Here is a 26,302-nt window from a genome sequence, read left to right on the forward strand (position 1 = left end):
TGGCCTTCTCCTGGGCGTGAATATTTTTTTAACTTTTCACTGAATTACAGCGTCTGACCAGGAGGTGGCGCTTCTCTTTAGATCTTAATGTCCACAAATCATGACAGAAAGAACGTTTTAGTACAAACATTGATGTTTAAAAGGAATTGTAGGGGACCAGCCAAGGGCCCATCAAGGAAAGTGGAGAGATTTTGAATTGCTATGAGAGCAATAAAAAATAACTGACATTGAAGACAGAGTTTCTTCGGCCCAGCATCGGTTTAATCAAAATCAAAATTTTTAACAACTTTGTCCTTTAATTGCTAAAAAAAACACATCCAGTTCCAGTGCTTCTAATTACATGTTAAGGATGCAAGACACTTTCCCTTTGAAGTGACATAGTCATTATTGCTAAACAAACAAAAATAAATAGGAAATAAAATACCTTTTAATTAGAAATATGGTTCCTTATTCAAACAAACTGAACCTAATTGTTGGTAATCTTCACTAAACTGGAGTATATGTTTGTTCATTTAACTTGTGGTTTTTGGTGTTAACCGATACGTCATATATGCTGGTGTGTGTCGGAAATGAAGATGTATTCCTGAGCAGAGTTGCCAGCTTTACTATAAAAACACCAATGACTTTAAGTTACTAATTACTTCTCCAAAAAGTAGCTACTGAGTTAGTAGCCCAATTACTGCTCAGTGAATGTGACTCTTTACTAGCCAAAGTATGCAGTTACTTTTTATGTTTTAAAATGTCGTAGAATTTGGAAAAATTTTGTGATATTAAAATTTTAATTACAACTAGATGCTCAATTATGGGATGTAACGTGTTTGTTATTAATTAATAAATTAAATTATGAATTTAAAGTGCATGTGATTTGGTAAATGATAGTACAAACTACTGTTATGTATTATTATTGTGAAGGACTACATCATTAGAGACAGTTTTTTACCGTTTTCAATTTGTCAAACAGGGTTGCTGATTTTGCCTTTGAAACGCAGAGCGGCTCAGCAGCAGAAAGAGGAAGCCCATCATCCACGACAGATTCAGCCAGCATTTTTTTAACGCTGTGGAGGAATTTTGACCAACTCTTCCTTTATTATATAATTTCCTTGATTATTTCATTTTAGCCATATTGTAATATTTGTAAAAAAAAAAGCCATTTTCAGGTTGCGTGAGCACATCTCACTAAGATTCTAATCTTGAGCTATTTAGGGGGGGTGCTGGGGTTATTTTCCTTATTGTTCTGCTTTCGTTCGTTTGTTCTGATTGTCACCTGAAAAACAAAGTACATGTAACAAGTTTCTTCTGTCGGCCATAAACGATAGAGACGAGTTTGGTGTAGCTGTAGCTTTTTTCTTTACTAACTGCCGTAACGGCTGCTCACACAGAATACAGGAACCGGTGACGTCACCGAGCATACAATACAGTACGGTGGCCAGTGTTGGACAAACAGTGTATAGTCATTTCTGAAATGATCTACATCTTTTCCTTTTAGCTAATAATCTAAATTTACAGAACAAGAAGAAACAGAAAAACTTTTTTTTTTTTTTTTTTTTTTTTCATTACCACAAACCGATCGAGGACTGGTCCTTCAGTTTCGTCCTAAATGTAACTGCACTTAACAGGTGTGCCCCACTAACTAGTGGGTGCACATAGCAACCAGGGATAACTACTGAAGTTTAACGATGCTGGCAGAAACAAATGAAGCATTGCACTAACTGGTAGATAACCTGCTGGGATTCATCAATACTGTAATAAACATATAAAGAGATAAACAGTATAATACATGACAGACAATACTGTATAAGTAACATCCTTTTTTTTTTTTTTTTTTTTTTTTTTTTAAAGCTTTTTACAAATATTTTGGATTGGGTCTGCAGGTGCGACCCGAACGAGTGGTGTATAGTCCGCCATGCAGGATGGGGGCCTGCGGAGGTAAGTCAGGAGTGAAAGGGGGTGGTGGGCTTGGGATGTTGGGCTTTGGAGCGTGGTGTGCGTGTGTCGTGTCCTCCATTGGAGGAGGGATGGCAGCCCGCCGTGGGCTTGGGGCGTCGTGCTCCGATGTGTGTCGTGTTGTGTCCCCCACTGGGGGACAGCCGGCGTCCTGCCACCCCGGGTCGTGGGGCTGGATCAGAGGTGGCGGGGGCTCTGCCACAGGGAGGATGTGGCGGCGGTTTCTCCTGTATGTCTTGCCGTTGGCCTGGATGACATAGGATCGTGGCTCCTTGCACACATCTGTCACAGTGCCAAGTTTGTTGTAGCCTCTTTCTGTTTGCATGCGGACGACCTGTCCCTCTTGGAGGGGCTGCAGCGCGCGGCTGGACTTGTCATAGTGACGTTTCACCGTCAGTCTTTTTTGAAGGAGGTGTCTGTGGATGTGCCTGCAGTTTCTTGCGACGGGCTGTAGCAGTGCACTGCTCACTGGGATATCAGCACGAGTCTGTCTGGACATGAGGCGTTCGGCTGGGGACCCCAGCATAATGTCACGGGGAATGTTTCTCAGGTTCAGCAGGTTAAGGAAGACATCAGATCCATCTCTGTGAGACTTCTCCATGAGTTGCTTAGCACTCCGTACGGCCCTCTCTGCAAGCCCGTTTGATTGTGGAAATTCGGGGCTGCTGGTGGTGTGAGTGAAGTCCCATTGTTTGGCAAACTCCTGGAACTGCTGGCTAGTGTATTGGCAACCGTTGTCAGTAAGCAGTATGTGTGGCACACCATGCACAGAGAAATGTCTCTTAATTTTTGTTATCACTGCCGCCGATGTCATGTCGTGTAGGAGGTCCACCTCAAACCAGCCAGAGTAGGAATCCACGAGGACCTGGTAGTGCTTCCCGTGCCAATCAAAAATATCAGCTGCCACTGTGGACCATGGGAGCTCTGGGACGGGGTGTAGTGTGAGGGGTTCTTTCTGCTGATGTTGTGCAGTGCTGTTGCAAACCGTGCATGAGAGTAACTCCTCTGCGATGTCCTTCGACATATCGGGCCAGAAGATGACGCTTCTGGCTCTGCGTTTGGTGGGGTCGACACCCGGGTGGCCCTTGTGAACGATGTTGATGTACTCTCTCTGTAGGGTGCGGGGAATGACTGCTTTGTGGCCTTTCCTGATGACACCATCCTCCACACTGAGCTCGTCTCTGAAGGGAAAGAAAGGCGCAATGGAAGCCTGGAGTTGTCCTTCTCTGGGTGGCCATCCTCTGTTGATGACTCTGCTGAGGGTTTGCAGCACTTCGTCCTGCTCCGTGTGCCTTTTCAGCTCCTCCAGACGGGCCGTGGAGATGCACTCGACAGTCATGACTTCAAACTCCGTGGCCTCGGACTGGCTCTGTGGGGTCTTTGTGCATGGAGCTCTGGAGAGGGTGTCTGCAAGATACATGTGCTTACCCTTTTTGTAGACCAGGCTGAAGTTGTAGCTTTGCAGGCGTAGCAGCATCCTCTGTAGCCGGGCAGGGGCGACGTGAATGGGCTTCTTGACGATGGTGACCAAGGGCTGGTGGTCTGTTTCCACTATAATGGGCTTTCCGTAAACATAGTCTCTGAATTTAGTGCAGGCGAAGACGACAGCCAGCAGCTCTTTTTCGATCTGGGCATACCGTGTTTCGGTGTCGGTAAGGGAACGAGACGCGAAGGCTATTGGTCTGCCATGTTGTAGACATGCAGCACCTAGACCATGGGACGACGCGTCACAGGTGAGTGTGACTGGCTCCTCAACGTTGTAGTATGCTAAGACTGGAGGGCTCGACAGGCAGGCTTTCAGGCGGTCGAAGGCCTCTTGGTGCTGCTGAAACCAACACCAGGCTGTCTCCTTGTGTGTGAGCTGTCTCAGGGGTGCTGCAATCTCGCTAAGGTTTTGTATGTACTTGCCGAGGTAGTTGACCATGCCAAGGAACCGCTGCAGTGATGTGACATCCGTGGGAACCGGCATGGCGCTGATGGCAGCTGTTTTTGTAGGATCTGCCTTAAGGCCTTCACAGGTGAAGATGTGTCCCACATACGATACCTGTTCTAGTCGGAACTTGCACTTTGCAGGGTTTAGCCTGAGGTTGACTTCTCTTGCACGTGTGAGGACTTTTTCTAGATTGGCATCGTGTTCGGCGACAGTGTGTCCGCCAATGATGATGTCGTCGACAATGACTGAACATGGGTAACCTGCGAACAGCTGTTCCATTGAGCGCTGAAACACTTCACTAGCAGAATTGATCCCGAAGGGGCATGCGCAGGAACCTGAAACGCCCGAACGGGGTGCTGAACGTGGTGAGCATTGAGGATTTCTTATCGAGACGCACCTGCCAGAAGGAATTTTTTGCATCTAGAACGGAGAACACAGTGGCTCCTGCCATCTGTGCCGCCACTTCTTCCACGCTGCGCATTGGGTGGTGGGGCCTCTTCAATGCTGTGTTGAGGTCCTTTGGATTGATGCACAGCCTGATCTCATTCTTGTCCTTCTTGTGTGCCGCCACCATGGATGAGACCCAGTCAGTTGGCTCGGTGACGGGTGTTATAACACCTATACGCTGCATGCGCTCCAGCTCGTCTTTGACTCTCTCTCGCATGGCGACAGGTACGCGGTGGGGGGGGGCGCACTACAGGCTGCACATTGGGGTCCAGTTTCATGGAGTACACGACAGGAAGTTTGCCCAGTTCGTCGCTGAACAGCTCGTTGTACTGGGCTACTATGTGAGAGCTGAAGCCTGTGTTACCTTCCACGCCGACTTGGTGGACATCAGGGCTCATTTTGACTATGCCCATGTTCTTGCACGCCCTGAAACCTAGCAGCGGTTGCACCTCCCTGTCCACCACATAGAAAGGCAAGGGATGGTGCTGCTCCTTTAGGCGACATGGCAGCGTAACCATGCCGCTGGTTTCGATCCTGGTGCCCCCATAAGCGATGAGACTGACAGCTTTCCCCTGCTTGACTAGCTGTTCTCCATCCGCCACTGTTTTATAAGTCTTTAGTGACATTACATTACATCTCGCCCCTGTATCAACTTTCATTTCAAGACGTGTGTTGTTTATGTCCACGGTGACAAATCCCTCATCCTTCTCTGCTGTCACGGAATCAACACTGTTCACTTGGTTAGCTATTTCTACACCATCCACATAGAACGTCCCGTCATCATATGACGATTCAGCCACCTCGATTTCATGTACAGATCTTCTAGCAGCTCTACCTTGTTGGCTGTGTGGTTTGGATCTGCAGCAATGTTTGTAATGGTTGGATTTCCCGCAGCTGTGACACTGTTTTCCAAAAGCAGGGCAGCTTTCCCGCTTAGCTACATGGCTGCCTCCACAGTTTGAGCAATTTGTGGTCTGTGGAGTGTACGGCGGCTTGGGTTTGGCTGAGCTACCTGGGGCTGGCTTGACTGCGTCAACGCTGGTAGCAGCTGTTGCTAGCGTTTTGCTGCTTTCCTCAGTCATCTCGTGGATTCGGGCGATTGAGATGGCTTTTGCCAGAGTAAGCTCGCTGTCCCTTAACAAAGCTTTCCTTAGACTGTCACTGGTCACACCGCAGACGATGCGGTCACAGATTAGCTCGTCTGTTATCTCTCCGAAATGACAGCATTTAGCTTTGATCCTCAGATCACTGATAAATGATTCAACAGTCTCACCTTGTCTCTGGTTTCTTGTATGAAACTTGTGTCTGTCCATTGTCCTGTTGTTTTGAGGGTTGCAGATTTCAGCAAACTTTCTTTTTAGGCATTCGGGGTCCTCTCTGGACTCGGCGGGAGAGACAATCCTGAACTGTCCTTCGCCGTCGGGAACGCGCACCTCTGGGGCATAGACGAACGAGCGCTCCCGCTCGATGGCCTCCGGTCCTGCGATGTTGAGGAGAATGTAGGCCTGGGTTTTGGCCGGCTTGTCATAATGTGCCGCGGCAATGAAGATATCATACTCCCTTTCAAAAATTCGCCAATTCTCTGCGATATTTTCGTTAAAAACAAGGGGGTCGGGTCTGCGAAAACCATCCATCACGGGGAAGAAAAGGGACCCACCGATGTAGCTGTTGTAGTAGCTAACAAACAAAACGCCGCGTAACAACGGACTATACTGTACTCATGCGGTAGATAAAAATAATCCCGCCGGCGAGAAGGTTCGTCCGGCTTCTGACACCATGTAAAAAGTTTCTTCTGTCGGCCATAAACGATAGAGACGAGTTTGGTGTAGCTGTAGCCGTAACGGCTGCTCACACAGAATACAGGAACCGGTGACGTCACCGAGCATACAATACAGTACGGTGGCCAGTGTTGGACAAACAGTGTATAGTCATTTCTGAAATGATCTACAGTACACAACCATAATGGACCATTTAGATGGTCATTATGATGTTTTTTTAACAAATGCTAACGTGATTTAGCTGTACATATAATTTGACCCACTTCTTCCAAAAGGTTTTACTTTTGTCTTGTGAGTAGATGTTGTCCCAGAATTTGGAAGTTTTTATTTTTATTTTTTCTTACCTTCTGGCATTTGAATCCTTTCCTGCCTGATAATTAATAATTTTTTATATAAGTACAAGTCTTAACTTTTGGTAATAATACAGTCAAATGATGTGAAAGCTCATCACATCACATTGTACTGAACAGTAGAAAGATGCATTTTGCATTAGAACAGAATAGAAATTAACTTTATCATCATTATAATGTCACAAGGATAAAGCAACAAAATCTAGTTTGCCAGAAGTGCTATACAGGATATAAATATTTACATGTGTACAGAAACTATGTATGTATGGACTACAAATGGTACAGTATATATAAACAGAGAGTAATTGTAAGAGGCTATAAACTAAATAAACATGGAAGCTCTAAACAGATTATTAAGGTGTCCCTAAAGAATCGTGCTCCACCTGATGAACATTGACCACAAGAATTTGTTGAATGCAACACCAACAGCCAGATTTCTGTTTGTGTGGCCTTCCTGTTTGCCAAGCACCTTTAAATGACAGGAGGTTTAACCCTTTCAGAACGCTGTCTTTCAAATCTTGACCTCAGCCTGATTCTAAGGGAACCTTGGTTTTTTTTCTCCAAGTCATCCATATATGATGGTGTTTGTCATTTAGCTACTGGCAGTTTGACTTGGCCAGTTTTGGCTCTCTGAGCGTACACAGGCCCGCACCCAAAATAGTGCTCATGAATTTCTTGCCCTCAGTGCTACTATCTCCTTCACCCCATCAGGCTGCTGCTTCAAATTTCATTTCAACATCCTGACTGCATCCTTTTTTAGTTCCTTCTCTTTCTGCTCCCTCCTCCTTGTCGTCCTCTATCAGACACATCACGACTGAGTGTTTTATTGCATTGTGTCCTTGCAGAGGAGGACCTTGGGGCCCGCTCCAGACAACCCCCCCCAAAATGAAAAAAAGAAAACATCAATCCCAACCCTCTCGCCTTGCTCTTGGCCCACAAAATGTGGAGCACAACTGTCTGTATTTTAACTCCCTCTCACTCATCTTTGAGAGTCCTCTCCCCTTTTCCATCTCCAGAAATGTCTTTCTCACCTTCAGCACAGGCAGTCAGCATGTTTTTATGGAGAAATTGTTGCAAACCTATATGATAGCTGGCGACGAGCCCCTGCTGCTCCTCCTCTTTCCAACATCAGCTCTCTTCATTTAGATCAGTTGCAGCCGCTGGCCTCTTCTGAAACTGAATTAATCTTTAGTCGTAGTACAATATTTGTCAGTAACCTTTGTTCTTCTGAGCTCTGTTTTTTTCCACTATCCATCCTGATCTCAATTTTTATAAAGCTTTGATTTTTAAATCTGGATTTAGAAATACGAGAACGCATAGAACAGCGTTGTGGACTTTGTTTTTCAAGCCTCCATGCCGTGAGCTGTCATTAAATATTCATATTAGGAGCTCGGCCTGCTGAGTAATCGACCTGATTTCAGTGTCGAGGCTAGAGGTAAACACCATAGCCTTAAAGTAGACTCTCACTGTGTGATTAAAAAAATGTAGAACTACACAATGGGTGATATCAGATGGCATTAAATGTTCCTGCAGAAGAACGTCATTAAGAGGGAATATTCCTTTATTCCCTCGGCTATATAGTAAGCTTCTATATTTACTTTTTATAGAGGAAATATTATCCTGTTGGATGTGTTGCTTAACATGTCCATGTGTTCATAGATGAGGTAATGGAATTTATATAAAGAAGCAACGGTAAACCTCTACAGAATCTCTGCTCTCTCTGAGGAAAGTTTTTTTGTCCAGCTTAGCTTGGCGCAGATGGATGAATATAAGTGAAAGTTTAAAGTTTTACAGAAAGCATTCATGTGTCATGTGTCACATTATGAGGCGAGCTGTGCTGGCAAAAGGGGTTTTGTATCCATGACAACAAGAGCGAGTGAGTGCAGCAAATGGGAGCAGGTTGGGTGCATTAGATATTCAAGTTCCTGGCTTGAGAATGGGAGACATCCATAGGATCAGAGAGCGGCATCTTGTCACTGAACACACTTTCGATCAGCCATCTCTTACATCTGATCTTACATCTGACACGCTGTAATGTGAGCAGCTGCCCACTACATACACTTAAATGAAAGGTTTGCTCTTCCCACGGAGATAGATGCAAGCTGGATGACACCAGGATAGCACGCTGCAGTTAGAGAGAGGCTTGCAACGGGACAGCTGCAGTCCTGCCATGGAATCTGGTTTATGTGACTCCTTCTCTTGCTTCGTGACTATGGCTCCTCTGTGCAGCTGTATTAATAAACCTGGCAGCGTTCTCACTGCAAGCGCTCATCATAAGTTTTAAATCAGTCATTCACTGGAGGGTGCAGCTCACCGTGAGGCTTCACCTTTCATCTGATTAAGTGTAACAGTGTTGGTGCGTGACTCAGCCAATGATGAGACATCCACCATCTACGTCCTCTAAACAATATAGTGCAGTTATTTATACTTTATTGATCAGTCTGTTACCATGCACCCTCATGATTTCTGCACAGTCAACTGCATCAGTCTCACAAACTAAGTGTTCGGTAGTTCAGGCTGATAAATGAATCTGTAGGAGTAATACAGCAAACATAATGAAGGGTAACATCAACTGCCATGTTATAGAACACTTCACTGTTAAAGCAAACTGTTTGAATTAATAAATTGCTATAATCATGTGGTTGCATTTCATTTCTTTCATTTTCTTTTGGCACTTGTGGCCTTTGTTTTAATTATTTTCTTAAAGACAGGAATGGGATCTAAAGAGAAGCCATGAGGCTGTGTGAGGGATTGCTGAAGAGTCAATGAGTCGATGCAATCAGCTGGTTTTCCGTAGATAGAAAACTTTGAATCAATTAGACTGGATGATCTGGTGAATGGAGAAGTGCCTTTAGATGACTTGTAGTGTGAATTGGCGCTATAGAAATAAACTGAATAGAATAGAGGCAAAGGCCAGTGGGCCAAGAATCGTAACAGAGACATCAAGGACTAAAGGCTGATTTATACTCAGAAACCAGGTCGTCTTTGTGTCGCAGTGAACGCAAATGTGCCTCCGTCCCTTCCGCAGACACTCTGCTACACCTCTGACCGCAGACAGTAGGGATCTAATTGGTCAAATCTACATCCGCTCTACACTATGCGTATTTCCTGCTTGATACCTTACTGGCTTGTTTTGTTTGTATGACCTTCATTGTGGAAAACAACACACGATGATGGACCAGCTAGCAGAGCGAGGTACGTGAGACTCTGGGACCCTTTTTCCACCTGGATCCCTGCTCTTTTTCGCCTTGGTAAATGGTAAATGGTCTGTACTTATATAGCACTTTTTTCAAGTCAGGAGACTTGACCAAAGCGCTTTACACTGCATTCATTCACTCACACACTGATGGTGGCAAGCTTCATTGTAGCCACAGCTGCCCTGGGGCTCACTGACAGAAGCGGGGCTGCCGTACACTGGCGCCACCGGGCCCTCTGACCACCATCAGTAGACAATGTAGGTGAAGTGTCTTGCCCAAGGACACAATGACAATGAAAATCAGAGTCGGGGCTTGAACCGTCAATCCTTTGATTTCAGGGCAAACTCCTACATCCAACGCCCCTGTCCCCCTACTCATGTCTAGGGTTGGGAATTGATATGATTCTCACGATTCCGATTCTCTTATCGATTCTGTGAAACAATGAACTTGGTAAGCGCACTGTGACATTCGTCTACCTTCGCCCGGGACATTCTATCTCTGCCTGCCTCGGCGAAATCAGAAGGCAGTGAACGGGAGCTGCCAGCCTCTGAGCCAGCCTGCTACCCGTCTCCTCACAGTCATCTAAATCTAATGGAGAAGACATCCGCTTAATGAAAAACATTACTGTACAATTTGGAGAAATGAACTCTTCTCCCCTAAACGAGCGTCACCCTTTGTCTCGCTCCCTGAACTGCGGAGAAAACAAGAAAGAAAACAAAGAAAACAACTAGAATGACATGAATAAAAAGTAGGGTTGGGAATTGATAAGATTTTCACGATTCAGATTCACTTATCGATTCTGTGAAATGATTCGATTCCTTATCGATTCCGTTTAAAGAAAAAGCATTACTGTACAATTTTGGGAACTAAACTCATCTCCCTCTGATTTAAATAAACGAGCGTCACCTTTCTCTCGCTTCCTGAATGCCATTAATGGCATCTGATTCACTAGGAACCACATTAAGCTCAGCCAGTGATATAAAACTAGCTACTAACCACCAAAGTTTCCTTCCATGCTGGTCGTAACTTTAGCTTCTGTCCAGAAGCAGCAAAAACATTCGTTAAAATGTATGCCGTGTTGTGTGCACAGGTGTTTCTGCATGTTGGATGTATTTCCTCCTGCGGATGTTATTGCCACTTTACATCCAAACTTTCAATCGGTTTATCCGATGTGACGCCATTTTTTTTTGTTTTGCTTTTCTAGACTTAGCTGATCACGTCGTACTTGATTACTGAATACTGTGTGTGTAACTTGATAATGTTTGACTAAATGAAAGAAAAAAAAAAGAAACAGAGTTAGTCAAGCATTATATAACCAATAAAACTAAAATCAAAAGTCATTTTGGTTCCAAAACAAAGCTGTGAGCATCATTGGAATGAACACATATGCTTTTTTATGGTAATAATTATATTTGCTAATATTCCCTGAATTTAATTTGGAATTATAATGAAGCTAATTTAAAAGATTTTAAAGTGGTAATTGGTATAAAATATACAATTTCCATAAACATGGTGAAAGCATTAACATTTGAAAAAATAAATGAAGAAAACCTGGAGGCCCCATTAGAACCTAAGCTTAAATCAGTCAGCAGATAAAAAAGATGTTTTCCATCCAAAAAGTACATTTGTTGGTTAAATAGGTATTATGTTCACATATGACTCATCATCAACAACAACTCTGTTTTTCATCTAGTGTTATTTTTAAACTCTCCCATAATTCCCAAGACAGAAAAAACAGAACAGCTCTAACCAGTTTCTCTCTAAAAACAATCACAACGATTCTTCTTCTTCTTCTTCTTCTTTTTTTTTTTTTTTTTTAAATAAAAATAATAAATCGTAATAAAAATATCTCTTATTGTTCCACAGTGGAGGAAATCATGTCTTGGGGATAAAAAATGAATAAAAAATAAGCAAAGGAAAGCATAAAGGTACACAAAAGATAAAAAGAATAGAAAATAATATGAAAAATAAAATAAATAAAATGCCAGCCTGTACAGCCAAGTGGAGAAACATTTCAGAGAAGAAAAAAAATTGAATTTATTAAAATTATACAGATAAAAATATGTAAAAAAATAAAAATAAAAAAACACTGGCAATATAAAAACTGCACAAAACTTTATTGATGCTCACAACCAACTGATGGAGCTCTTCTGCTCTGTGACAACTTCATATATGTTTAAAGAAGGAACTGTCTTTTTCTCTTAAACTGTATGAAACCTGAGCTCTGGAAAGGAAAGATAAAAGGGAATAGAAATAGATTTGTACTGGAATGATATTTAAAGGTGGATTCCACTTAGTGAAGGTTAGAAAATAGTAAAAACAAAAACAAAACAAAAAATAAATTAAGGTGGTGGAGCTGGTGTTTACTGTGGCAAAAAAAAGAAATTTCATTCAGTACAACTCTCAAGACATTTTCATTTTTTAAAGTGCAGCAGTGACAAATGTAAACATACGACTGCACATAATTTATAGTTTCCATTATATATAGTCCCAATTAAATACCTAAAAGTTTGTAGTTAGAATGTAACAAAATTTAACAAAGGTTTTTTAATGTTTATCACTTACTTATTTAGTCAGCGCAAGTATGTTTTTTTATTGCAACTTATAGATAGGTAGATATAGATTAAAAAAACAAATCTCATAATACTGATGTGTACTTTCAGCAGGCTGTGTACTATTTCCCTGCTTTATTGTGGAGATGTTCTGACTGCGTGTACTACTGTTCTAGTACTGCGGAGTATTTGAGGGAGTAAATTCAAGGGTGTGAAATATAAAATCTGAAGTGAATTTCTCGTGAAATCAATGACAGTTGTGTTTACTGGTTTTTTCTGTGATTGCTGGAGAAAAGCAATAATCAAGACTGTAATGAGCGCAGCCCATAATCCCTAAGCCTGGTGACAGAAACCATGCCTGTTTAATTAAGACTCTGATTTCCCGTGAGGCGCCAGGACTTTTTTTCTTCTCACCCTCTTTTCCAGCTTAATACAGGTGCTGGTCATAAAATTAGAATATCATGAAAAAGTAGATTGATTTCAGTAATTCCATTTAAAAAGTGAAACTTGTATATTATATTCATACATTATATACAAACTCATATATTTCAGATGTTTATTTTGTTTAATTTTGATGATTACAAATGACAACAAATGAAAATCTCAAATTCATCATATCAGAAAATTAGAATATTGTGAAAAGGTTCAAAATTGATGGCCCCTGGTGCCACACTCTAATCAGCTAATTAACTCAAACCACCTGCAAAAGCCTTTAAATGGTCTTTCAGTCTAGTTCTATAGGCTACACAATCATGGGGAAGACTGCTGACTTGACAGTTGTCCAAAAGACGACCATCGACACCTTGCACAAGGAGGGCAAGACACAAAAGGTCATCGCTAAAGAGGCTGGCTGTTCACAGAGCTCAGTGTCCAAGCACATTAATAGAGAGGCGAAGGGAAGGAAAAGATGTGGTCGAAAAAAGTGTACAAGCAAGAGAGATAACCGCACCCTGGAGAGGATTGTGAAACAAAACCCCTTCAAAAATGTGGGGGAGATTCACAAAGAGTGGACTGCAGCTGGAGTGAGTGCTTCAAGAACCACCACACACAGACGTATGAAAGACATGGGTTTCTGCTGTCGCATTCCTTGTGTCAAGCCACTCTTGAACCACAGACAGCGTCAGAAGCGTCTTGCCTGGGCTAAAGAGAAACAGGACTGGACTGCTGGTGAGTGGTCCAAAGTCATGTTCTCTGATGAAAGTAAATTTTGCATTTCCTTTGGAAATCAAGGTCCCAGAGTCTGGAGGAAAAGAAGAGAGGCACTTCATCCACGTTGCTTGAAGTCCAGTGTAAAGTTTCCACAGTCAGTGATGGTTTGGGGTGCCATGTCATCTGCTGGTGTTGGTCCATTGTGTTTTCTGAGGTCCAGGGTCAACGCAGCCACATACCAGGAAGTTTTAGAGCACTTCATGCTTCCTGCAGCTGACCAACTTTTTGGAGATGCAGATTTCATTTTCCAACAGGACTTGGCACCTGCACACAGTGCCAAAGCTACCAGTACCTGGTTGAAGGACCATGGTATCCCTGTTCTTAATTGGCCAGCAAACTCTCCTGACCTTAACCCCATAGAAAATCTATGGGGTATTGTGAAGAAGAAGATGCAATACACCAGACCCAACAATTCAGAAGAGCTAAAAGCCACTATTAGAGCAACCTGGGCTATCATAACACCTGAGCAGTGCCACAGACTGATCGACTCCATGCCACGCCGCATTGCTGCAGTAATACAGGCCAAAGGAGGCCCAACTAAATACTGAGTGCTGTACATGCTCATACTTTTCATGTTCATACTTTTCAGTTGGCCAACATTTCTATAAATCCTTTGTTTTTATTGGTCTTCAGTAATATTCTAATTTTCTGATATGATGAATTTGAGATTTTCATTTGTTGTCATTTGTAATCATCAAAATTAAACAAAATAAACATCTGAAATATATGAGTTTGTATGTAATGTATGAATATAATATACAAGTTTCACTTTTTAAATGGAATTACTGAAATCAATCTACTTTTTCATGATATTCTAATTTTATGACCAGCACCTGTAGTCTTAATTTTATTCTGAAATCTTTTTTTTTCTCCATCGTGACCTGAACCGCATTTCAGAAAACATTTCCTGCCGTCTGATTGCTTTTTGTGTCGTAGCTGCTTGTGCTCTCTTCTTTATGTTGGACAAACTGCAGATGAGTTTTTCCAAGTAGAATTTTCAGGAAGGGATTCTCTCCTAATCACATGAACAGAAGACTGCAGTCAATTAGCAGTAATGAGTAGGCTTAGAAATTAATGTTTCAGTTACTCTGTATGTCCTTTAGCTTTGCAAGGGTGAAACAAAAACCCCTAAAGCACTTAAAACACAAAGGAAGACAAGTTAAAGCACTTCTGGTGAATATTAGATGTACCTCTGGTTTAAAAGTGAAACTAATGTTTTTTTTAAAAAGACTGGTATGTTTGAAAGAAATGTTGCTTCACTTATAGCCTCTTATCCTGCTCATTCTTATAGGAATTTTATCGCCTGTTTTTAATTAAACCAGTTGAAAATGTGATAGATTTTGGTGAAAGGGATTAGAAAGTTAGGTTGTGATGAGATCTCCTGGCAAAAGATCTGGCAACATTAATATTTTCCAATAAAAGTGAAAGTAAAGTCTTTTGAAGCTTCCAGCTGCTGTCAATGTCTGACCTGCACTGATGTAATAAATGTAAGCTATAATTACGACCCAAATGTGAAAGTAAATGCCTTAAAAAAAGGTGCAATAATATCAGGAGTGTCCATTCTTTTTTTTCCGCCCCAGTTTAAGTGTTTGATTGAAAATGAACATTTATGTTGGATAAGGCTTTCTTATAATAATCCGTGTTAAAATAAAAATTGCAGGTTTATTGTTGTAATATTCAAAACACACCGGTTTTAAAGTGTTTACAACTAATAACTGACAATGCATGAAAATTACACCGGTAAAATGTTGACCAATACATAGACATGTTAGACATTGTTGGAAAGCGTAGATTCTCCACAATTCAGCAAAGCAAAGCATAGTGAAAGCATTTGGAGATGTCGGTGACACCAAAACTTTAAAGCCACACAGCTCCGGAACTGTTGTAGATATCCATCCATCCACTTTCTGACGCTTTTTCCCATGTGGGGTCATGGTGTCTATCTCCAGCTTTCTAATGGTGAGATGTGGGGTACATCCAGGGACAGGTCGCCAGTCCATCGAAGGGCAACACAAACTGTCAAACAACCATTCACACCCGAGGCAGCGAATCAAACGCGGAACCTTCTTGCTGCAAAGCAGAAGTGATACCCACTGCACCGCTGAGCAGCTATGTTGTAGCCAGAGATGGCAAAAGTACTCACTTTCCGTACTTGAGTAAAAGTACAGATACTTGTGTTAAAAAATACTCTGGTAAAAGTGGAAGTACTGATTAAACTTCTTTACTCAAGTAAAAGTAACAAAGTACAGGCTTGTAAATTTACTTAAAGTATAAAAGTAAAAGTAGAAACCACTTTTTTCATGCCGTTGCCTACATTTTAAATGGATGTCTGCCAATAGGACTAGATCTCCGTTGTGTTCATTTTCAATCATCTCGTCGTCCATGCTACTATGCTAACGCCACCGCCACCAAGCTGCAATGATTTGCCGCCAATGAATACCGCCGAATCTGTCGATTCATCTTGTAGTGGTGCGTCAAATGCAACGTAGATTCCCATCCAATTAGATTGAATTTGGTATTGATGACGTGAAAAATAATAACGGTAACTCCATTGAAATGATTCAAAACTAAAGTAACGAGACAACTTTTTTAAATGTAAGGAGTAGAAAGTACAGATATTTGTGTAAAAATGTAAGGAGTAGAAGTAAGAAGTCGCCATAAAAATAAGTAGTAAAGTAAAAATATCAGAAAAATCTACTTGAGTACAGTAACAAAGTATTTGTACTTTGTTACTTCCCATCTCTGGTTGTAGCGTTAGCTTTCAAATAATGTATTGCATATGTAATTTGGGCTTACAGTTCCTAAGTTATTTGCCTTTCCATTTTGGTATGCAAGATAGGTGAGAATTTCCCAAAATGAGGTGTTAACATAAAGGAGCCATGTAAACCAACTATTCTGTCTAAATATTTATTCCCTCACTTTTTTAATCATAAGTTAACATTAATTACCAACTTGCCCTGGTCCTGTTTACTCTGAGCTGATTACTGGTGTGCCTGTAGATTAGCTAAACACTTAAATAGAATCTTATGGACATTTTTTAAAGACTGCAAAACCAACATTTACACAGAAGGAGCAAATTACTATAAGTATTGTTTTCAGTTACTAGTCTGGACCGCAGGATATTTCTAAATGTGAGGTAAAACATGAAAACATGCACATCTATCAGTGGAAAAACCTTCCCAGGTCTGGGAGGTCTACCAAAATAACTCAAAGTATAGATCAGTGACTCATCCAGGAAGTCACCGAAGCAGCTTTCATTGATCTGCTCCAGGAATTGGTCTATGGATAGTTAAAGGTGACACCTTTAGTTAGCATGGGTAACTTTCACACTGGGAAATTTTAGACCAGGCCAACCGACATCATTCAGTTGCAAAGGATGGTTATGAGGGAAGTACTACTCATGACTCCATGTAGTCCCACAAGATGTTTTATGCCTTGGATTTTAGTTATTACTTTGTTTTTCACTTCTTTTCTTGTTTTAGTCAGACGTGTTGCACGTATGAAACATGCTCTCGCTCTACTTTTGACATACCTGTCCAGCATAACATGCTAAGAACATCAGTCATAACTGCTAAAGTTTTCCACCTGTTTGGTGTAACACTCAGATGCAAAAGGTTCCCCTTAAGCTGTCTGCCAAAGCCCAGCGCTGCATTAAACTTCATAGGGATGTATGGATGTTAGTAGTAGGGCTGGGTGATATAGAAAAAAAGCTTATCGATAAAAAAAAATGCATATTGATCGATATCGATAATTATTGAAAAGATTTGAAACCATATTTTATGTGCAGCTCTGCCTGGACTTTTTATGATATTGCTTAATTATTTAATTTAAATAAAGAACAAAAAAACAGACTTCTAATTAAATCTTTATTTAACCAACTTTTTTAACCATAACAGAATTGTTTTAAAGAAAAATAACTTAAGAGACCTGAGTTATGTTATTAAATACTGACAAAGAATAAACTAAAGTGACCAGAAAAGTGACCAAAATAAATAAATAAATGGACGCCGAACTACAAAAACCCTTCTTTGGAACAATTTCCTCCGCCTCTCCTTGCTGCGACATCTTCATGTGCTCTGTGTTGTGGTTTGAGAGGGCGGCGCTTGGTGACGGCGTGCCTGGGTCCGCGATTGTGATTGGTTGGGAGGAAGCAGTGACTAGCATAAACCTACATGCTAGGCTACAATGAGAAGGAAGGAAAACTGCGTTTTTTTATCGAACTTTTATCGACTCTCTTTTTTTCTATTGCGCCACACGTCTATCGATCAATATATCGTTATTGAATTATCGCCCAGCCCTAGTTACTAGGGTTCCATATCTCTTCTATGGTGAGCATGTCCACATTAACTGCTTACTAAAAATAAAAAGGCCTATTTTTCTTTGAGAAAATGGAGAAAATGATGATCTCTGCTCTCTCAGTGGCTTTGGGTTACTCAGGAGCATAGAAATGTTAAACAGTCAATTAATGCTTGAAAACTCTTCAAAGAAGATCAGTTTTTTAACTTTTTCTTTTACTTTAAAAAAAATCTTATTTTTAAATATAAAACAAAGTTGTTGAATTGTTTCCCTTTTGCCTTGGCTTTTATCTAACCCCTTGAACCCTACGGACCCACCGGTGGGTCCAGCTGCTACGTGACCTTGTAATTTTACCAAACGCCCAGTATTGATGTAAAAAACACATTTGGCACAGTTTGGTGACATTTATGGATAAATGTGCCAAAATGGCCTCTCCGCCTAAGAAATTTCTCACTAATACCATTCTAAAATAAATATGATTCATCTGATTGAGTCCAAATTTGGTATATTTTTACACAACATTTAGATTTAAAAGTCTGTACTACTTTTTTGTGCTATAAATAATATTTTGGTAGTGTTTTGCAATGTTTATTTCAAAGAAAATTTTGGCGAGGTTCAAAAAATGCAAAATATTTTGTATTTTGTCCCTAATATTTCAGGCAGGGTCAAAGCTACAATGGTGCTGACACCAGAAAACCATTCTATGACATCTTACCTTTACAGACGTACCAAAAGTTTCTTCTTAAATCTAACAGCTTTGAGGCTATAAGTTATTAACTTTTGTGTGTTTTTGTCAGGTAGAAATTTATTTATACCCCCTTAGGGTGTAAGAGGCTAATAAAGACATTGTGAGACTGGCTTTGAACACTAATCTCTACCACTTTTTAATAGTTTATGTTGCAGCGTTTTGAGTATATGGTAAAAGCATTGTGGAATACCCCACTAGCAGTTCACATGCATTTGATAGTTTTGTATGAATACAACACAAAACTGTAGCTATAATGTCTTTAATGTGGCTGGAAGGCATTTGAACATTTTCAGCAAACATAATGCAATAATAATTCTCTAAGGGCCGGATTTATCAAGATCCAACTTTGCGTGCAGTAATTTGCGCTCGCAAACTGGAATTTTGCGCAAGGGGCTGAACCATGGTTTGCGGGTGATTTAACAAGAGAGATTGCGTAACTGGTGGCAGGTGCAAAACTGTTGGAGACGCCCTATTAAAATGATGGTTTTGCGCGTTTTGTGGTTTGCGGCAAATTATGTAGTTTGTACAAACTAGTGCATTAAGAAATTTAAATCTTACAGTGACACCCCCACCCCCTCCAAAAAAAAAAAAAAAAAAAAAAGACAGCACTTCTGAAAAACGAGATTGGGAGATCCCAGCTCTCGCTGCAACCGTACGCTGGAATGACCCAGATGCAAAAAGTGCAATGTTGCAAGGAGTTTTGTGATAGCTGGTATTGCGTGGGTCCTCCTTGTGGCTGGCTCCAAATCCATTCGGAGTTCCCCCAACAGCTCCAAAATGGCAATGCTGGATAAACGATATGTTTTGATGATCGTTTCCTCGTTCATTGCAAAAATATTCACACGGAGTGAAAAAATGCGTTCTCTGCGTCTCCTTGCTTCATTTCCATGTCTCCTTCTTGCGACAATAACCGCTGCCATGTGTGCGCAATTACGCATACAGACCATTTGCACCTTCTTTTGAAACGTGTTAAATATAGAGTCAGATACCGTTAGCAAAATTGCTTTCAGGTTTAATAAATCACTTTGCGAGTGCTAAATTAATATATTTACATGTTCTCCTCCCACTAGACGCACTTTTGCGTGTAAACGCCCCGTATTGCATATTCATAGCAGAAAAAGTACTAAATGGATAAGAGGCGCTATTTAGCACGTTTTAAAGACCAAATCCTTTTAGCACGCTGTTGATAGATCAGTTTGTAAATTTTTTAGCGTGCGCAGTGAAATAGCTCACGTTTTTATACACGCAAACCTTTGATAGATCCGGCCCTAAGTAACAGATATTTTTTTAAACTGGTTGGCAATGCATAAATAATTGTCCCTTACAAAAAGAGGAACATTTGGTATTTCTTTGGAGTTAGAACACCTTGACCTAATATCCATCAAGTAATATCATTTATGTTATAAATCCCAGTTTTTGATTTGAAAAACCTTTAATGGTGAAAAGCTAAATCTGGTAGTATTAAAACTGTCAGGGCTCAGAACAGAGGAATCAGTATTCAAGGCAGACAGTCAGATATCACAGAAAATGATTATTTTAAGTAAATGTATTTGCAGTGAACAGCTAGAGCGTCTAAGGCAGGAACCTCTGCAGGAGGAAAAGACAGGTTAGTGACAACATTAATATGAACGAGGATGATTATGAAAATGTGAGTCACTAACCTGGTCTTATAGTTCAGTCTGTGCCCAGAGAATTATGTTGATTACAGCCAGTCGGCTGCCAACAAGACGTGGCAGGCGCCGCCCAGAGACTCCCAGACGCTGTAGCCCCCGAGGTCAGAGAACAGGAAGGAGATCAGAACCAAGCAGACGAAGGAAGGCAGGATAATCCATAGGGCAAAGCAGGATCCAACTGGAATCAAAAGACAGACCAGGCAAACAGATCACAACAGGGACAGGCAGGCTCAGAGGTCCAGAGGCAGAACGGGTCAGGATCAGGCAATCAGAACACCTATGGATGCTACAGAAGCTCTCACCTCAGGCTCCAGAATAATCTGGCACTGACGACTGGTTAGAGGGCGAGAGCAGGTGGATCAGCTGAGCAGCAATGATAAACAGGGCAGAAATTTTTGTTGCATCTCTTATATTGTCTTGCCTCAGTAGCAGAATATATCAGACCCCTTACCCAGACATCAACCTTGGTATGAATGGACCTGCAGTGTTGCTTCATCCTCACTGTGACATCTTTTGATTATGTAATGGCCGAATGACTAAACTGTAAGTGTTCATAAAACTGTACATCAATAAGGACGCAAAAGCAAAGTTTGAAATGAGAACAGGACATAAAATCAGCCTTGTATCTACGGCTCTCCGGGTTCTGCTGTTGTTCTACCTCCATCCACCCTGGCTTTGGAGACGGCAGAGGCCTCTGGCTTGCTTAGTGCAGCAGAGGTGTGAACCCTCTAATCGCCGGTCATTAGTCAGTGGCACATTCCAAACTTGAACTAAAGTATGCCTCGTCTGCCACTTTAACATCAATACATCATAATCACATTAACTCAGACAGATCATTATAATTCACTCAACCACAGGAGAACATTGTTGAAAAGATGGGAATACCTCTTAATCCACTGCACTATGAAACAGGCCAGATTATGTCAGTAATTGTTCCTCTATTTTTTTTTCCCCCATGGCAGCTCAAAGGATTTCCTCTGTTTGGCCATAAAGGAGATTATTTTAAAACTAATATGATGGACTTTTTGGTTGCCTTTTTTTTTTAATTACCTTCAAAGCTAATGTGTTTACTGTACCATGCAAGAAACAAGAAAGAAGTTGTCAACTTTTCCAGTGTTACTAAAAACAGCACAACCTTTCTAGTCATGGAGTTATACAAGTATTTAAGATGCCACATTGATTTGAAGGTTACAGTCAATCACTTTCTGGATAGCCCAAAGAAATCCTCCGTGTCTAAAATTAAGGAAAAAGAATCCAAAGCTTACATTAATTAGTATTTGTAATGTTTTTCAGTGCAGTATGAGATGTAAGAATAAAAAGGAACATGCACCAATTTTCACGGTTATATAGGATCTGAGACAGCGAGAGAGAAAGCAAGACTTTCAGCAGATAACAGGAAGGGTCAAAGCAATATAAGAAAGTTTTTCTTAGATAGAAAACTTTGAATCAATCTGTATGATCCGGTTGAATTGTCTCGGTAAAGTGCTTTGAAATGACATGTGTTGGGAATTGGGGCTATATAAATAGGTGGGCGTGTTTTATCCTTTTGAGCTTCCAACTTTTCTGAAAAAGATTTTCAATATATATATACACTATATTGCCAAAAGTATTTGCTCACCTGCCTTGACTCACATATGAGCTTAAGTGACATCCCGTTCCTAATCCATAGGGTTCAATATGACGTCGGTCCACCCTTTGCAGCTAGAACAGCTTCAACTCTTCTGGGAAGGCTGTCCACAAGGTTTAGGAGTGTGTTTATGGGAATTTTTGACCATTCTTCCAGAAGCGCATTTGTGAGGTCGCACACTGATGTTGGACGAGAAGGCCTGGCTCTCAGTCTCCGCTCTAATTCATCCCAAAGGTGTTCTATCGGGTTGAGGTCAGGACTCTGTGCAGGCCAGTCAAGTTCATCCACACCAGACTCTGTCATCCATGTCTTTATGGACCTTGCTTTGTGCACTGGTGCACAGTCATGTTGGAAGAGGAAGGGGCCAGCTCCAAACTGTTCCCACAAAGTTGGGAGCATGGAATTGTCCAAAATGTCTTGGTATGCTGAAGCATTCAGAGTTCCTTTCACTGGAACTAAGGGGCCAAGCCCAGCTCCTGAAAAACAACCTCACACCATAATCCCCCCTCCACCAAACTTTACACTTGGCACAATGCAGTCAGACAAGTACCGTTCTCCTGGCAACCGCCAAACCCAGACCCGTCCATCAGATTGCCAGATGGAGAAGCGCGATTCGTCACTCCAGAGAACGCGTCTCCACTGCTCTAGAGTCCAGTGGCGGCGTGCTTTACACCACCGCATCCGACGCTTTGCATTGCACTTGGTGATGTATGGCTTGGATGCAGCTGCTCGCCCATGGAAACCCATTCCATGAAGCTCTCTGCGCACTGTTCTTGAGCTAATCTGAAGGCCACATGAAGTTTGGAGGTCTGTAGTGATTGACTCTGCAGAAAGTTGGCGACCTCTTCGCACTATGCGCGTCAGCATCCGCTGACCCCGCTCCGTCAGTTTACGTGGCCTACCACTTCGTGGCTGAGTTGCTGTCGTTCCCAAACACTTCCATTTTCTTATAATACAGCTGACAGTTGACTGTGGAATATTTAGGAGCGAGGAAATTTCACGACTGGATTTGTTGCACAGGTGGCATCCTATCACAGTTCCACGCTGGAATTCACTGAGCTCCTGAGAGCGACCCATTCTTTCACAAATGTTTGTAAAAACAGTCTGCATGCCTAGGTGCTTGAATTTATACACCTGTGGCCATGGAAGTGATTGGAACACCTGATTCCAATAATTTGGATGGGTGAGCAAATACTTTTGGCAATATAGTGTATATATATATAGAAAGTACACATTTTTTCAGAGTAACAAAATCTTTAAATTGATTACAAAATATCAACATTACAAAGACCAGAGAACAAGGAAAAGATTCTGGTTGGTACAGCTCTCCTTGGTGCAGTCCAGATTTCCATATATCACCATTTCCTAACAGTTATAATCGCCAGGTAATAAAAAAATTTAATCAAGTCATGAAGAGAGATTTAAGGTCACTTGAATACATCTTGAAATGCTCCTAGCTATGAAACATGCAGTCAAGTGAAGTTATTCAAATTGGTTAAAAAATTGAATCATTGAAAGAACCCAGATGAATGTATGTTGTATGTAAAGTATGACAAGCAGATACTGCATCGATTTGATAATAAAAAATGATAACTTTAGTGAAATCCCTTATAGATCATACTTAGTGACTGCAGAGAGGAAAACACTCCTTTTAAAAGATGAAACCTAAAGCAGATGTGTCTCAGTAAACAGCTATATCTGCAAATGTTTATAAATACAGATATAATAATATATATTATTGACTATATAAAAATATAGTCAATAACAGTAGGGGCTTCATCTTGAAGAGAGACGGTTAAACAGAGAAAGCTAAATTTATTTTCAAAGGAAAGAGTATCTGAATTTATTATGAATTACTTGTTAAAATGTTATAAGGAACTTTCTGTGAAAATGAGAAAATGTTTTGTAGGCAGTTAGCCCTCTGCATGGGCTATATTGGAGTTTGGAGGATAAGAAAGCGCTGCGGTTTCAGGATTGGAAATTAGTAAGCAATTCTTGCAAAAATAGTTTTTACACAGTGAGTAAAGCGATCTGAACACTTTCGGTAGAAAAGGCATGTTTTTATGGACCTTTTATTGCTAATAGCTGAAGCTCGTGTTGGTCAGTGAGAACAGCAATTAGCAAATCCTACTGGTTGGCCAGCTTTCAACTAAAAACCTTAAATTGGGTGATTTAGTTTGATTTAGCATGATTGCTATAGTTTAACAGCTCAGTTTAGCAGATGCACTTTTTTCCAGATGTTTGTAAACTTTTCCAGCTGATTTCACAGTAAAGAAGCACAGAAACTGTTGTATGTTTACGTTTAAAAATCTGGACACAGAAACTTACTTAAAGCCCTAACATTATTCTAATTGAGAGAACAGCTTTAGACTAATTGTAATGCTGCATCTTTGGTTTGCTTTTGGCTTACACGGATCTCAGATTATTGGCATGCGTGTGTGTGTGTGTGCATGTGTATCAGATCCCATTTGCAATCAGAAAAAAGTCAGAATTCTGACCTTAATCTCAGAATTCTGAATTTAAAATCAGAATTCTGACTGAATTCTGACAATAAAAAAAGTCAGAATTTTGAGAAAAATGTCAGAATTCTGAGAAAAAAGTCAGAATTCTGAGATTAAAGTCAGAATTCTGACTTTTTCCCATACTATACTGAAATAAAATAAAAAAAATCAGTTAATTTTTTTTTTTTTTCAGTGGCCCTAATCCTCTTCCGTAGATTGCCACTCAACTCCTGAACTACAAACATTTTAGCCAGAGAACTACTGGATCTACTGGATCTTTAAACATGACGAAAGGAATGAATGCTGGATGCTGTTTACAGAGACTTTTCCTTTTTACATAATGACTGAAGCTGTTTTTTGGCTGCAGAAACACATTTTCTACTTTTGTACATGTTTTCTACATTTATTAAGATTCAAAGAGGGCATCTGCAATGGTACTGACACAAAATGTACCGAACACCAATCTGTTGGAGATTAATCAGTGCAAAACCAGGGAAGAAGCTGCTTTATGACTTAATACATAGCAAGCTATCTATAATAAATTCTAACTGGCAACCCATCTCGTTAGCTGGAATTTCAGCTTCCAAATGCATTCCCCAAGTTAAATGCAGATAAAAACCTCTTTTTTTCATGTAAAAGAATAAAAAATATCCTCCCATAAGATGTCAAAGGCCTAATAAAGCATGTAAATAAAGTGAGAGTGAGGATGCAGTGTGCCATGACTCATTTTGGGGGTTTGTTTTCATTTTCCAGCAACATATATCGTGTGATGTAACATTTGCATGAGTCTGACTGAAATCAACATGGCCATTCCTCCAGGAGTCTCCCTCCTCTGATCGTTTGAGTCGCTGAGGCATCAGGGTACCTACTGACCACTTAGCTGGCCAGCCTCGTCGATAACTCTTTATAAAGATCAATTAGGGCGATCAGTGGAGAGAGCGCCGCTGGGGTCGAGGTGCCACATCGAGCGGTTTCTGTGTGATGATGTTTCACGCAGCGCTTTCCCACAGAAAGAGTCTCACCCCCTCAAGACATCAGACTTCATTAAAGGGGCGTTCTCTTCAAACTGGAGCCATAAAACCTGCAATAAACGACTTTTCTCTTCTTCCATCCCTTTAAAAGGAGGGGAGGTCTGCAAAGTCTCCAGCTATCAGTCTGTTTAAAAAGAGCTGTGACAGAAGAATGGAGCTAACACAGAGTAACCGTGTAGCAGTGATGTGAAGTCAGCCACCTTTGTTTTGATACCCTGAAATAAAATCTGGTAAAGCCGATTGCCTTTGACTGCTGTTAGCAGAACTACCAGACAAATGAGAGCGCCCACCACTGCAAAAATGTTGTGAAAATGTGTTAAAATTTCCTAAAATAAGTGTATTTACCCTTAATATGAGTTGGAAAATAAGATCTGCCACTGGAATATAAGATAATTAGATATTATGCACTTGAAATAAGAGACAGCAGTTATTTTTTTTTCTTATTTTAAATGTAAATTGTCTTATTCCATTGAGAAAAGGGTAATTCTTTCTTAATCAGTTTAAGAAAATGTAAACTTATTTATGAAAAATTGACTTACTCAGATTTCCATTTTTTACAGAGTGCACAATTTAATTTTATGCATATTTTCCAGCTCCAAGCTTCATGCCTATTAAATCTAACAATATCTGGTGTTTGAAGGATATCATTACTCTGTACTTAGATGTACATAGTTATTGGAGAGCTTATATTCATTCATTAAATAATTTAAGATACAGTAGTACTTCTCTTTGGCAAAGATGGTGAAATGGATGGATATTAAGAAGTGCTAAAGCTTGACACTAGGGAGGAATCGTGTCTTCCAGCAGGACGACGGCCCAAAACAAAGCATAATTCCAGAGAATATATTTTTTATCCATCTTTGCAAATATGCACTTCCTTGAGCTGTTCCTAAAAAAAAAAAAAATGTCAACACAATTTCTTCCTGTTTTTTGTAGATTTTTAAAGGTTTTACACATTTTATAGCCTGAGTGGCTACCCACTTCCACCCACTTCACAATTGAGAGGTTTTCACTGT

The 26,302-nt window shown here is 40.7% G+C and overlaps 1 protein-coding gene across 2 annotated transcripts in view; it reads left to right on the top strand.

Annotated features, from left to right (window-relative positions):
- The window catches only part of slc8a3 (solute carrier family 8 member 3), a 189,668-nt gene that overhangs the window by 102,912 nt on the left and 60,454 nt on the right, over window positions 1-26,302 (top strand). The window lies entirely within an intron of this gene.

The sequence above is a fragment of the Cyprinodon tularosa genome, unplaced genomic scaffold (assembly GCF_016077235.1).
Source record: "Cyprinodon tularosa strain WSP-4 unplaced genomic scaffold, ASM1607723v1 ctg207, whole genome shotgun sequence".
Lineage (NCBI taxonomy): Eukaryota > Metazoa > Chordata > Actinopteri > Cyprinodontiformes > Cyprinodontidae > Cyprinodon > Cyprinodon tularosa.